The 14,358-nt window shown below is 46.2% G+C and overlaps 1 protein-coding gene across 16 annotated transcripts in view; it reads left to right on the forward strand.

Annotated features, from left to right (window-relative positions):
- MEF2A (myocyte enhancer factor 2A) overlaps nt 1–14,358 on the forward strand; it is a 164,534-nt gene that overhangs the window by 25,029 nt on the left and 125,147 nt on the right. Inside the window, exon 1 of one of the 16 annotated variants that reach the window (XM_025199545.1) lies at nt 8,482–8,502. The exons of 14 other annotated variants lie outside the window; for them this stretch is intronic. The gene's annotated coding sequence lies outside the window, so the exon portion shown is untranslated. Of the gene's footprint in view, nt 1–8,481; nt 8,503–11,719; nt 11,742–14,358 lie in introns of those variants that run through there. One more of the 16 variants, XM_025199544.1, reaches the window with a different exon arrangement.

The following is a 14,358-nucleotide window of genomic DNA, read 5'->3' on the forward strand; positions in this document are numbered from 1 at the left end:
CCCCCCCACCCGCCCACGCACGCAGCGGCAGCAGCATCTCCTACGGGCCCGGCTGCAGCATATCTCCGTGCTGGCATCCGCACCTGCCCGCCTGCTGCACTGTGACCTGCTCTGGCCCATGCGGCTGGTAGGATGGGCGCAGGGCAGGGCCAGCATGCAAATGAGGGAGGGGCAGGGCTAGAACAGGACAATGAAATGAAGGGGGAGGGGAGGAGCCGCACCGCGTTGGCAATGTCAAGCTGACACGGTGCGTGTAGGAACCTTGTCCCTTCCCCAGCCCTTCAGCAGCCATTAGGAAGCTGCTGAGGGGTTAGGGGAGGGACAAGGGGTGGGAACAAAAGTAAACAGCATTTACTTTCATTTCCCGTCGCAGAACCATGGGCCACAGAAAATGGCTTGGTGGGCCGCATGTTGGACAAGCCTGGTATAGAAGAAAAATCTGCTCAAGTTTATGGATGTAGGAACTTGGCATATAGCACACACAATTATACATTGTAAAATTTGTTTTAGTAGTAATCTTATGGACTGTCTCCTTTTTAAATTCACTGAACTATATGGGTAAAATATTTATTGTGGAAAATGTATTTTATTCTTGATATTCTCCAATAATGTTATCATTTCCTGTTCAACTAATAATAACAATTATATGGTCTACTTTAAATTGAATTAGTCTTGGGCTTTAATAATTATGGTACTTTCCAGTTCCCTTCCCCTGCCCTGTTTCATGACTTAAGAAATTTAGACAGGTCACAAACCAATCACAGGGTTTGATGTTTAGTAGCTTGACAATCTATTCTCAAAGCCTGAATTTAACTGATAAAAGGCAACTTTTAAAGAGTCGTGTAACATGGAACTACATAACTTTCATTTTAGAATAGTAAATTATTTTAAAGTAGTCCCAGTCCAGGGCTTTCAAACCTTGCTTGCAGTCATAGGAAATTAAAAAGATTAAAACGGGCTGACTGGGAGAGCAGTGTGTGGTGTTTTGAACATGTTACTTGTTTAGGATCGTTGCCTGTGAGCCAGCAAGGGTTTGGGGGGGGCACTTGTTCAGTGCAGTGTTGACACAGTCAGTATTCTGGCATGATTTTTTTCCCCCTTCAGGTAGTTGCATGGGATGTAGTCCCTAGTGAGGCCCCTTCCTTCATTTGCTTTAGCAGAGCCAACCTCTAAAGCCATTTAAAGGAGATATTTTAATATAAGGAACTACAGAACTGAATCTTTGCCCAAGTAAAAAGTATTATTCTTGGAATATGTTTTTTTTAGAAGCCATATGATCATGTATGTGTAGATAAGAGATTGTTAAAAGTGTATACCATATTTATTTGATTAAAAGATGAGGTTCCCCCCTGCCCCACACACTCGTTTAACATGGACAGGGGGAAGCCCTCTTCTTACAATTGAATATGAGGTGGCACAGGCTAGACAGCTGCTCCAGCCCCAACTCCAGGTTGGGGCTGGGGCAGGAGCTGCAGCTTCCGTCTGCCCCTCCCTACCCCTGCTGCTCTTCCCCTGCAGCCTTGAACCCCTGCTGCACCCCTCCTAACCTTTGGTTTGGTGCTGGGAAGCTGTTTCTGCTGCAGCCTGGAGTATGGAGCGTGGCTTAGCCTGGTAGTACCAGTGCTAGTTCTGTGCTGCTGCTGTGGGGCCAAGCTGAAGCTGTGCTCTGTGCCCCATGCTGCAGCAAGGGCAGACCTTGCCAGCCCTAGAGCAAAGGTGGGGGGCAGGAACCAAGGTTGTGCGGGGCAGAAGTGGTACAGAGGTGGTAAGCTGGGGAGCAGGGAGTGGGGGCCTGAGGCTGCAGGAGGCAGGCACACCAGAAGCATTTGGGGGGCAGGCAGCAGTGGGTAAATTGCATCCCCTCCCTGTTGCTTGCCCCTTAATGCCCACCCCTGCTACCTGCCTTCAATGGTGATGATGGGGGAGAGACAAATTTAAGACAGTCCTCCAATACTTAAATTCTGTTCATGGAAAATTATAGCAAACTTGTACATTTTCCATGAATAAAATCTAATTGGGAGGTTGTCTTAAATTCGGGGCCATCTTATATTCCGGTAAATACAGTAATTTCATAGACATTGGGCCTGGAAGGGGCCTCACAAGATCACTGGGTCCACCCCCTGCCCAAAGGGCAGGAAGTTAGCTAGGGTCAAAGGACGCCGGCAAGATAAGCGTCCAAACGTTTCTTGACAGTGTCCAGAGTAGGTGCTTGCACCACCCCTAGGGGAGTTTCTTTCAGGCCTTGGGGGCTTGGACAGTAAAGGAGTTTTCCTTATTGCCAGCCTAAAACAGTTTTGCAGGAGTTTGTGACCATTGGACCTTGTCATCCCCTGGGGTGCTCTGGTGAACAGGTGTTCCCCCGGATTCTGTTGCACACCTCTTATGTACTTATAGGCTGCCACCAAGTCACCCCTGAGCCTGCGCTTCTCCAGGCTGAAGAGTCCCATAGCTCACAGACTCTCTTCATAAGGCCTCTTCTCTCGTCCTCTGATCATGTGCGTGGCTCTGGACTCTTTCAAGCTTCTCCACATCCTTCCTAAATTGTGGAGCCCCGGAATTGGATGCAGTACTCCAGCTGCGACCTCCCCAAGGCCGAGTACAGTGGAAGGATGACATCCTGGGTCTTGCTCAAGATGCATCGGTAGATGTAAGCCCGAGTTCTGTTCATTTTGCCAGCTACAGTGTTGCGTTGGTGACTCATTCATCTTGTGGTTAGTCATGACCCCCAAGTCTCTTTCGGTCATGGTGCTAGTGAGCATAGCACTGCCGAGCTTATAAGTGTGATGTGGGTTTTTGTTCCCAAGGTGGAGCACCTTGCATTTTTCTATGTTGAATGCCATCAGGTTTTCATCTGCCCAATTTACAAGCCTATCGAGGTCAGCCTGGATCACCAGCCTATCCTAAAGTGTGGACACTCTTCCCCAAAGTTTGGTGTCATCAATGAACTTGGCAGCTGCCCCATGACGTGCGTGCATGGTGGTTTGGAAGGGTGCCACGTGCAGTCTGGGAGTTGGGGTGGCTCTACCCATCAGCCAGAGCCCAGCACCACTCAGCCTCAGTGGCCCCAGCTCCCAGACAGTGCAAGGTGCCCTGCCGAGCTGTGCTGTATCTGTGCCATGGGGCAGCTGCCATGCGGGTGTCAGGTGGGGGAGGTAAGGTCATCCCCACTGCCCATGCTGCATGGGGGGGGGCTCTGCCACAAGCTCTCAAAGGCCCTAATCACGGCTGCTACAGCCAGTGAGTGCAGAGCTTTTTTTAAGTGCTGGGAGGCTGGGCCAGGAAGTGGATGGGGCCGGGTGGGGCAGCCACTGGGGCTTCTTCCGCTGCTCCCCCCCACACCTGGGGAGAATCGGGCAGCCGGAAAAGCCGCGGGAGAATCTGCAGCTGCAGGCTGTGCCTGCCTTTCCCTGGCCAATCTGAATCTCTGAATTTCTCCAAATATTTTCCGAATTAATTCGGAGGCTTCGGATTCAATTGAGACCTTTTAATGGGTCTCCCGATTCCATTCAGATTTGGAGATTTGGCCACTGAATCAGGCCAAATCTCCTCCAAATTGAATCAGTGACCAAAGCTTTGCACAACCCTAATAAGCAGGGCACAGCCAGTAGCTACAGCTGTGAAAGGGTTAGATTTCTTTCAGTTTGCTGAGCAGTCATAAGCAGCAACCATCTTAGCAGCTGCATGGCATGCATGTCTCCAGGTTTTCTTCTTTTTCAGGGAGGAAAACTTCTTCCCCGCTTCATATGTGCACCCCAGTTTGGGGGAGGCTGACTTTTTTGGCGGGTAGGGTGCATGTTGTACTTGAGGAAATATGGTACTAACTTTGCGGTGTGCCCAGCTAACACCATATTAGCTACCATGGTTGCTACATCTCTGTGTACCAGCATCCCCCATGAAGACAGATTGCAAACTAAAAAGAGCATTACCCTAATGAGAAAATTGCTTGTTTCTATTCCACTCTCCCATTTTGTCATCACACACAACTGTTTCAGGTTTGGGGCCCCCTTATATCTACACATGGCCCCACAGTATGCAAGTATATGTATGACAGACCTTGAAGTCTGTTCCTCTACAGCTGCCCTTTCATTCCCATGATCCATCTAAAGTACATAGGTGGCATCTTCATTACATGCACAGAGGGGAAGGAATCTCTGGAGAAATTGCACCAGGGCTTTTAACAGTTTCCTCCATCAAACTTAACTCTGGACCACTCCACCCAACGCATTCATTTATTAGACAGTACAGTGAAGGTTTGCAGTGGTCACATTACTACCATATTGCATTGGAAAAACAACTGACTGCCACAGCTACCCTCATGCTGCCAGCTTTCATTCTAAGCACACGACTAAATCCATTGTCTGGAGCCAAACAAAGTGCCTGCTGTGACCTCACTGACTGGGATGCACAACTTAAAGGATCTGGAGCAGGAATTCCTACAGTTAAAGTACATCCCCCAAACTGTAGCCACTTAAATCAACAAAGGCAGATGCAGGACCCCATCCCCTCCATCCTCACCCCCTTGATCTGCTACAGTACCAACTTTGGGAGTCCCTCTGGCTGTCACCTATAGCCTCTGGTTGGAACACATTAGACATATCATTAATGACCTCCAGCCCCTCCTAGAAAAGGATGACCATCTCGAACTAGCCATATAGGACAAACTGGCCCTGCTTTTCATGCAGTCCTGGAGCCTCAAGCAATGTCTCTCCAGTAACAGGCTACCTAACTCCCAGTCCCACCCAGGCATCAGGCCTGACAACAGGTCCAAATGCCTTCTGTGCCCCAACATCAATACAGACCACATCATCGCTGGACTCAATAACATGGAGTATAATGTCCATGATTTTTTTTCACCTGTAACTCTACCAATGTTGTATACGCCATCTACCATGCCTGTCTGCTGTCTGCATTGGGCATACAGGACGATCCCTATGTGAATGAATGGACAGATGGATCCTTTCTGATTTCAGCCGCAGAATGACGCACCAGCCAATAGCAGAACACTTTAACCTCCCTGGATGCTCCATTGCTGATCTGAGGATGGCTATTGTCAAACAGCAAACTTTTAAAAAACAATTTGAGCCAAAAATTGCTTATCTGGATTAGCTTTTGTGATTTCTTGTTCTTATGGCTTTACTGCTTGCTTTCTTGTTTCTCCTAGCACAGTACCACCCCTCCCCCCCATGGGTGACTGGTGCCGCCTTAGGGGAGCATGTGGCCCCCCAGCAACCAGTCAGCGACCGGGGGGGGTGTCCCCACAGTCAATCTCGCTGACTGTGCGGGTCCCTCGCAGCAGAACTTACCGGCTGGTGAGCAGCCATGGCACTTCCAGCAGCAGCTATGGCCTGCATCTGGGGCTGGCACTTGCGGGGTGGGAGGGGCCACAGGAGCTCCTGTCTGCCCCCCAGCCCATCACCTAAGTGGGGACCATGGCTGGTCAGGGGGTGCACCAGTGCTCTCAGGGAATGCACGTGCACCCCCATGACCCCATATGCCCCTCCCCTTTGTCTCCCCTTCTTTTTCTTTTGTATTCTAATTTCTCTCTCTTTCTTATACTCTTACTTTCTGTACATCCTTTCAGCATCTGAAGTGAGCTTGAGCTCAGGAAAGTATTCTCACTCACATTAGTGTATAAGGTGCAAATCTACCCTGCCCTCTAACTAAAATGTAACATAACCAAGCCCAGAACTTGGTTAATGAAGATACAATCACTGAATATACCTGCGTATTTGTCAATGGCAGTATTGTCAACGTTAAAAATTTATTTACTTTAAAGACACCGAAAGGTTTGGTGCTTTTTTCATTTGCTTTCTGGTTTCAGAGCTCTTACTTTTGCAGATTTAAAGGCTCCTCCAACTATGCAGTTGCCTATTGAAAGTTATCACAGAAAATCCTTTCCTCTCCTTTCCTCCCTAACTCTTATGGCTAGAGCAAAGCTCCAGCTTTACTTTATCAAAGAACTAATACAAGATTGAGGACTTGCACATCTAATTTACCAAACGCTATCCTGTGAACAGCGGAAAGGCAAACTTAGTGTTAACCACTTTATAATTAGTGGTCAGAAGTGTGCAATTGATATTGGACAGCATTTTTTAAGACCATTTCTGCTGTGAAGAATGTCTTGTGAATCAGGAAAGAGGTGTGACAGTGTTAATAATGCTGTCTCCTTTGCGGTATGTAACACCACATAGCACACCATAGCAGAAGTCTGCTTACGTTTGGTCAGGACATGGGTAAATGAAGACAAAGAATGGACTGAAGCAGGAACTTGCAGCTTAATTTATGATTGAGGATAGGTATTCTTTCCTGATTTCCACCCCCCCATCACTCTCAGACAAGCCTTTTAATTGTGCCTAGTCTGGGTTCAGAGTTATATGCGGCATGTTCCATACCCCTGCATGTTACTTGGTTCTTTTGTGAGTTTCTTACCTTTTCTCTTGCCGAAGTGTAAAGCAGCAGGCTGAAACTTTAATTTAAATCTAGTGGTTTTTTTTGTTTGTTTGGTACATTATAGAGAGTTTGGAAATAGTCATCGTCTTCAACACTGCAAAATAATTAGAAAGAATTAGTCCTGTCTTTCACCATGGATAAAATAAGTTCCTAGTTCAGGTTAGGGAGAAAGGGTTGGAATTTTGAACAGAAATATTATAAACCATAACAACCGAGCAAGCAGGAGATACTTCTCCTGGCCCACTAAGCACCTGTGAAGAGATTACTTATTTAATTTAAGATCTTAATCTTGTTCTACACCTCAGTTGATTATGGTTGAGATGTATTTGGGTCGATCAAAGCATTCCTACATATCTTTATGTTCCTACATAAAGATATGTAGGAATGCTTTGATCAACAGTACTCTTAAAGTACTTCATCCTAGGTTGGGTCTTGTATGTACTGTAGGAAAGGAATAATTTTTAAAAAGCAAGTTCTGTACTATGGCAGGAAGTAGGTAAGCATGGCTGTTCTGGTTCAAAAGTCTGTCTTTCACTGAGGAAGGCTACCAGATGTTTGCAATGAATTCTTCCTTAAAGTCTTAAACCTCTCTCTTGAAATAAAATATTTTCCACTAGGCAAGGACTGTATTGTAAGTCTTGCCTGCTTAAAAAAAGCATCTCCCATAATCATGCCTTAAGTCAGAACTGTCCAATGGTGGTCTTCAAAGGGTTAATTTGTGACTTTAGGGGCATCACCTGGCTGCTGCTCTGGAGCAGCTGAGGCTCCAGGTTCCCCTCCCTCCTCCAGTTCTTACTTCTTGCTCCTGCGCCATGGGCTGTGCTGCCCTATTCCCTGGGGCGGGGGGAAACCCATGGCCCAGGTTTCCTGCTCAGTAAAGTGTAGCAGGGGTTCCTGCTGCTGGGGAGCTCAGGGCACCCACACATGGTTCATGCTGATGTGGTCTGGGTAGCATGTGGCCTCTGGCCACTTAGAAGTTGGACAGCTCTGCCTTTATATTGTAAGATTTAAACTATCTTCCCTTTCTACACCTTAGCAATTTTTGAAAATGTAGTGGACAAATGGTCACACTCCAAGCGAATTTCAGAATTTTAGGTTGAAAAACCAACCTGAACAATGCATGCAAAAATAATAGACTTCTCTTTTGGGTGGTGGTTACGCTGTCCTAACCCTCATCTTTCTCTGTGCCACCCACTCATTGTCTTTCTGCTCTTCTTCAAGTGGTCTTGACTTGGTTTCATTCGAAGTGGAAAAAGAATAACTTTTACTAGAGACAATATCCTTTCTACACACAAGTCTAGGAAAGTGTGGCAGTCTTGGCTAAGGACATTTTGGCTTCAGACCTATTGAAAAGTGTGAGATGACAGCCTTTCTGAATAAGAAAAGTATTAAGACTGTGAGGTGATTATTGAAAGTTTAAAAAAAAATGCACTTGCAGTTCTTGCAATAAAATCTCCTTAGTTGGCTGCCCTACGGGAGGAAGCAGAACTCATGATGGAAGATGCTGTCAGCACACATGACAGACTTCTCTGTCAAGCAGCGTGTGCTTTTGATTTGTTGTTTACTTAGTAGATGCTGTCCTAAAATGTGATAAATAAAATGCATGTATATTGCATAAGAAATACCTATGCTTGCCGTGGTCTAGCATTTTCAACTGTTATCTTTTTTTGATACAGACTAGCCATAGTCCCTTGCAGTGTATGGAGGAACTGCTCAAAGAATCTCTTTGTTTTCTAGGTAGACTGTTAAGATGTACATGTCTGGATAGCTGTTAAAGGCTTGGAAGTCTTGTTAAACCTCTTAGAAAGCTTGGAAGAATGTTATTCTGGCTTGGCATTTACTATTCAACTTCTGTGGGCTTCCTACAATACCAGAGCAGGAGGAGAAGAAACGGTAGTGATCTAAGTAATAAACTTGCTACGGTCAGTGCCTGCTTGGAAATGCATGAGCCCACCTTCCTCTTCATTTGCAATTATACCAGAACGTAGTGCTGATTTGCACGTAGCATGAACTTCATGGTGGACCATTTGAAAGACAATTTCTCCCTGATAGGTGAGCAGTGGCTGAGTTTTATAAATTGAGTAAATGAATGCAGCAAGGCAGCAGCCCTGGACTTCAGGAGGGCGCTGACTTCAGTGAGGTAAGGAGAATAGTCGGGGAGGCACTGAGGTCCCGGAGGGGAGAAGAGTTGGGGGTTCAAGAAGAGTGATAGTTCCTTAAGGAGACGATCCTCCAAGCCCAAAGGGAGGTAATTCCAACACGGATCAAAGGGGGCAAGAGAGCGCAAGAGCCCCCATGGCTCACCAAAAGCATACGGGGACGTCTCCTGGCTAAAAGGGAGGCGTACACCCAATGGAAGGGAGGGGCCATCACCAGGGAGGGCTATACCTTGGTTGCAGGGGGCGGTCAGGAAGTCAAAGGTGGAGATGGAACTGGGACTGGGACCTGGATCAAGGACAACAACAAGTCCTTTTTTAAATACATAGCGGGTAAAAAGAAGGTACCGGGTAACATGGGGCATCTGCAAGACATGCTAGGAAATCTGGTTTTCACACCAGACAACAAAGCTAACCTCTTTAACAATTTCTTTGCCTCGATTTTCCTGAGCAGGGACTGGGTCATCCCCCCCCAGACCTCCGTAGGCCCCAGGGGAGGCACACCCAGACCTAGGGTCAGTGAGGATCTAGTCGGGGAACTTCTGGTGGGACTGGACATATTTAAATCAGCTGGTCCTGACGATTTCCACCCCAGGGTGCTGAGGAAATTAGCAGAGGTCATTGCGGGACCCCTGGTACTGCTTTACGAGCACTCATGGTGCTGTGGTGTGGTGCCAGAGGACTGGAAAAGGGCCAATGTGATTCCCATTTTCAAAAAAGGGAGGAAAGAGGACCCAGGAAACTATAGACCAGTTAGTCTTACCTTGCTTTTTGAGAGAATTATCATAGTGCATGTCCATGAGGGGCAGCAGGGAAGATTATGCTCAGGGACAACCAACATGGGTTCATTAGAGGCAGGTTTTGTCAGACCAACCTGGTGGCCTTCTATGACCAAGTCACAAAATCCTTAGACGCAGGGGTAGCAGTGGATGTAGTCTTTCTGGACTTTAGGTAGGCCTTCGACACTGTCTCTCACCCCATTCTCATTAAAAAAATTAGGGGACTGTGGCATCAACACGTACACAGTCAAATGGGTCAGTAACTGGCTGGAGGGCTGCACCCAGAGAGTGGTGGTGGACGGGTCATTTTCAACCTGGAGGGATGTGGGCAGTGGGGTCCCGCAGGGCTCAGTCCTCGGACCTGTGCTATTCAACATCAGCGACTTGGACAAAGGGGTAAAAAGCACCCTATTTAAATTCGCAGATGACAGTAAGATGTGGGGGGAAGTGGGCACGCTAGAAGGGAGGAATAGGCTGCAATCGGACCTAGACAAGTTACAGGATGGGTTTCAACACTGACAAGTGCAGGGTACGGCACCTGGCGGGGAAGGACCAGCAGCATACCTACAGGCTGGGGAACTCCCTTCTCCTCAGTGCAGAGGCAGAAAAGGATCTTGGGGTCATTATTGATGCCAAAATGAACATGGGCCGACAGTGTGGGGACGCGGTCAGGAAGGCCAACCACACCTTGTCATGCATCCACAGATGCATCTTGAGCAGGTCCAAGGAGGTGATCCTCCCCCTCTACGCGACACTGGTCAGGCCGCAGTTGGAGTACTACGTCCGGTTCTGGGCGCCGCACTTCAGGAGGGATGTGGCCAATTTGGAGAGGGTCCAAAGGAGGGCCACCCCCATGGTGAGGGACCTGAACCTGTTCAGCCTCCACAAGAGAAGGCTGAAGGGGGGGGATCTAGTAGCCATTTACAAACTAGTCAGAGGTGACAAGCAGGAATTGGGGGAGTCCCTGTTTCCCCCGAGCACTCCCAGGAGTGACTAGAAATAACAGTCACAAGCTGGCAGAGGGTATCCAGACTAGATACCAGGAGGCGCTACTTCACTGTCAGGGCAGCTAGGATCTAGAATCAGCTTCCAAGGGAAGTGGTGCTGGTTCCTACCCTGGGGGTCTTTAAGAGTAGGCTGGATGAACATCTTGCCGGGGTCATTTGACCCCAGTACTCTTTCCTGCCATGGCAGGGGGTCGGAGTCGATGATCTGCTCAGGTCCCTTCCGACCCTACCTACTAAGAAACTATGAATACAAATCTTCCCCAGGTTTTAACCATGTAGCAGTGAGATGAGAACTGAAGGCAAAATAAAATTTAACTAATAATTTTATTAATTTTAAAACCTCTAACTCATATTTGATTATAGCTCCATTCAGTTGTCATGGAGTTGTGATCTAACCATTGGTTTGACCAAAAGTTTCTATACAAATCTTCCCCAGGTTTTAACCATGTAGCAGTGAGATGAGAACTGAAGGCAAAATAAAATTTAACTAATAATTTTATTAATTTTAAAACCTCTAACTCATATTTGATTATAGCTCCATTCAGTTGTCATGGAGTTGTGATCTAACCATTGGTTTGACCAAAAGTTTCTAAATAGCTCAAGTTTTGTTTTTTTTTTTTTTTCCTCTCTCTTTTTTTTTTTTTTTTTTTTTTATTTCCCCTCTCTTTTTTTTTTTTTTTTTTTTTTAAGCTTTAGAGTTTTGTTGGGCAGAATGCAAATTCCTGCCTTGTCTAGTAATGTGGAATTTCTGAGGCAGCAACAGGGGGAAGAGTGGGAAGACCTATGTCATAGCACAGAAGGATAAAATAGAGTTGGTTGGATAGGTAAAAACAGTTTCTTCCAGTAAGCTTTTATAGAAAGATTTAAATTTTATTTCCATGTTTCTATGTTGAATGGCAGTTTTTTCACTTTTACTGCAAATAACCTGAAGATTTTAAAACTAATACATCATGGCAATTATATTCAGAAGATCTTCATAACTTTTTGTGGGAGTAGGGCACAGGAAAGAAGAAAAATAGAGGAGAAAAAAAGCAGCAATAGTGGAATAGATTAACTATTGGGCTGTAGTCGTGCTTTCCCCTCCAGGCTCTGCCTTTGCTGATGCAGGTGAAATTGAAGCCTGGGACACTGGTATCCCAGCTGTTGCAAGCTAGCTGTCAATATTCATTGCTTCAGCTGCTATAGCTCTTCAAACCAGTATGTAAAAGAGAGGTGACTTCAGTGTCCTGTAGGCCGTGGGTATTCAGCAGTGTTTTATTCCTCCTTAGATGACAGAGATTCACAACAGTTGGGCTATATTGCAAGCCAGGGAATTTCAGGAGGACAGTTTTGAGAGAACTCTCTGAATTGTATGTATTTTATTAATTGGCTGATTTCGTCTTCTAACTTACATGCCTCGACTTACTCATATTATCAAAAACTTTTCCCTTCAGAGAATATAGGGAAGGGTACGGTATACTGTAAACACTGTAATTGAAATCACAATTTTAATGTATAGAACTCGCCTTTCCTGACTGCGTGCAGTATATACGTGTTTAGAAGTTAAATGTGCAAGAATATTGTGTGAAGTATTTTCTTTTTCTTTTCTAAATGAGTATCAGTAAGTTCAGGCTGACTCAGACTGTGAATGGTAAGTAGGTAATTTAAGATTAAACTTGAATTTCTGATCAATTTAGTTTAATCCAGTGGTTCCCAAACTGACAGACTGCACACCACCAGTTTAAAACAATACAAGCTTAAGTACCACCAGCAAATTTTTGTCATATAAAGTAATTATAATAGATCTGTTAATGCGTACAGCTGACAGGTTGTCTGTACCACTCGTGGTACCCGTACCACAGATTGGGAACCGCTGGTCTAATCCAAGGCTGTTCTTAAAGTATGTGTGAGGTGCTTTGAGTGCACATCGATCTTCTGAATAGCAGCATCCATTGGGGTTGTATATACAACCAGCATTTGTAGCTTTTCCACTGTGGGGGCATAAAAGGCAGCATCGCTATGTAACTTCCTCAGTTTGTGTTTTAATGCCCATATGAGCAGGACGGAACCCAATGAATATCTGACTTGCTACTGTTTTCAGGTTCTTTAGACCACCTTGTTAAATATTTAATCATCTTTTTCTTTGAAGAATGTTTCTTAAAAATAATTAAGATTAATTAAGTCTACTACAGGATAAGCAGGGTTTAGATTCTGCTATTAAACATGGCAGTTGATAGGAAGCAGTTTGCACTGCTTTACAAAGCTGGGAGTATTAAGGGGGATACATGTATAAGGAGGTGGGGACCAGGTGGATGCTGCAGCTCTGATCCTGACCGAGGCTTAGGGCCAGAGTTGGAGCCGCAACTGCTGCCTCTGCCTCCTTGTGCCACCCTGCCCTAATATGACCTCTGTCCCTCCCTTTTGCCCCACCCACTGCTTACCTTCAGTTGTGCCTCTGGCTTTGTCTCCATCCCCACTCTCTCCCCAGGGCATTGAGCACATGGTAAATCCAGCCCCTGCCCAGCCAGCAGTGGCATCAGCTCTGGCCCCAGGTGTGGCTCTGGCCCTGTCCTAGGACTGGGAGTTGCTACCATTGCAACTGTTGTTGCCTGTCTGGGTGGGGGGCTGGAGCCACCACATGCTTTGTGATTTGGGCCAGAGCAGGGCCTGAACCAAAGCTGTAACCTGAGGGTAAGTGGTGGGGAGTCAGGCCACAGGAGCAGCAAACACGGGGTTTGGGTACTGGTGGGGAGGGGTGCAGACTGGTGGGATAAAGTTCAGAGATCACCAGTGGTGGGAGGGGCAAATGACAGGTAGGGGAGGAGTGGAATAGGTGGGGTCAGGGTGTGGCAGGGTAAGGGGTTGGGAGTCAGGCTGCTTGACTTCCTTCCCCCTGCCCCCCACCTGCCCTCTTGCTGTTTTCCTCACTGCAGCAGTTGGAAGGATGAATTTAAGATGACCCGCTAATAATTAGATTCCATACATGGGAAATAATATCAAATGTTTTATGTATAGAATCTAATTATTTGGATATTGTCTTACATTTGAAGTAGTCTTGGATTCCGGTAGATATGGTAACTCTACATACCATGTTTTTTCCATCACTCTTTAGAGAAACTTTTCTCAAGAGACTGTAAGAGAAGTGGTATAATTATTTTACCTGTGGACACAGAAGAGAATATGTGGGGAAAATCAGAGGCTTCTTTCCTCCATACTGCCTTATCCTACTGGTGAGGGTGACATAGGGTACTAAGTGTCCCCCAGACCTGAGAACAACTACAGGTATTGTCTCAGATACAGAATGATAATGCTCGGCTTCATCATTGATCTTTGAAAATCAAGATTTGTATAGCCACCTAAGTGTTCATCCTGTGAGTTTAGAGTCATGACTTACCTGGCCTATAGGAAGTACCTTGGATTCAAATACCAATAATACAGGGCACTCCCATTCAGATTCTACACAGCATCAGTATTCTCCCTGTTAGGTCTCCTAGTGAACTAACGTCTTTTTGTTATCCATGATTTTGGCTTCGTGAGCGAATACCTCTCCAAGGATTGGCCCTTCTTAAGGCAGTTGCTGGTACGTAGGATGAAATGGAGTACAATTGCAGCAGTATACATCTCTCGGGGGCTGCTGGGCCAGGTGAGGGCATGTTTATCTGTAGTGTCACTTGTCAGACTTGACCTGTAACTGCTGAACATCTGGCTAAGTCTTAATTGGACACTTGCCTCTTGCAGTGGCCTCAAGGTCTTTTATATGTCTTTCAACCTGTTCCCCTGGATGATTTCCAAAAATCACAAGACAAAGTTATGCCCATTCTCATCTCTGTGTATTGACTGATGTAGTTTTGCCTAATGAACCTACAGCAAGTTTTCTGACCGCCTCTTACCCATGACTGCCTTGACATGATTTTGCAATACCAGCATCCAGACCTAACATTACTGCATTTGGTTGTGTGGCTCTTGGCTGAGTACCACGGACAGAGA

This window comes from Alligator sinensis, unplaced genomic scaffold (assembly GCF_000455745.1).
Source record: "Alligator sinensis unplaced genomic scaffold, ASM45574v1 scaffold210_2, whole genome shotgun sequence".
Taxonomy (NCBI): Eukaryota; Metazoa; Chordata; order Crocodylia; family Alligatoridae; genus Alligator; species Alligator sinensis.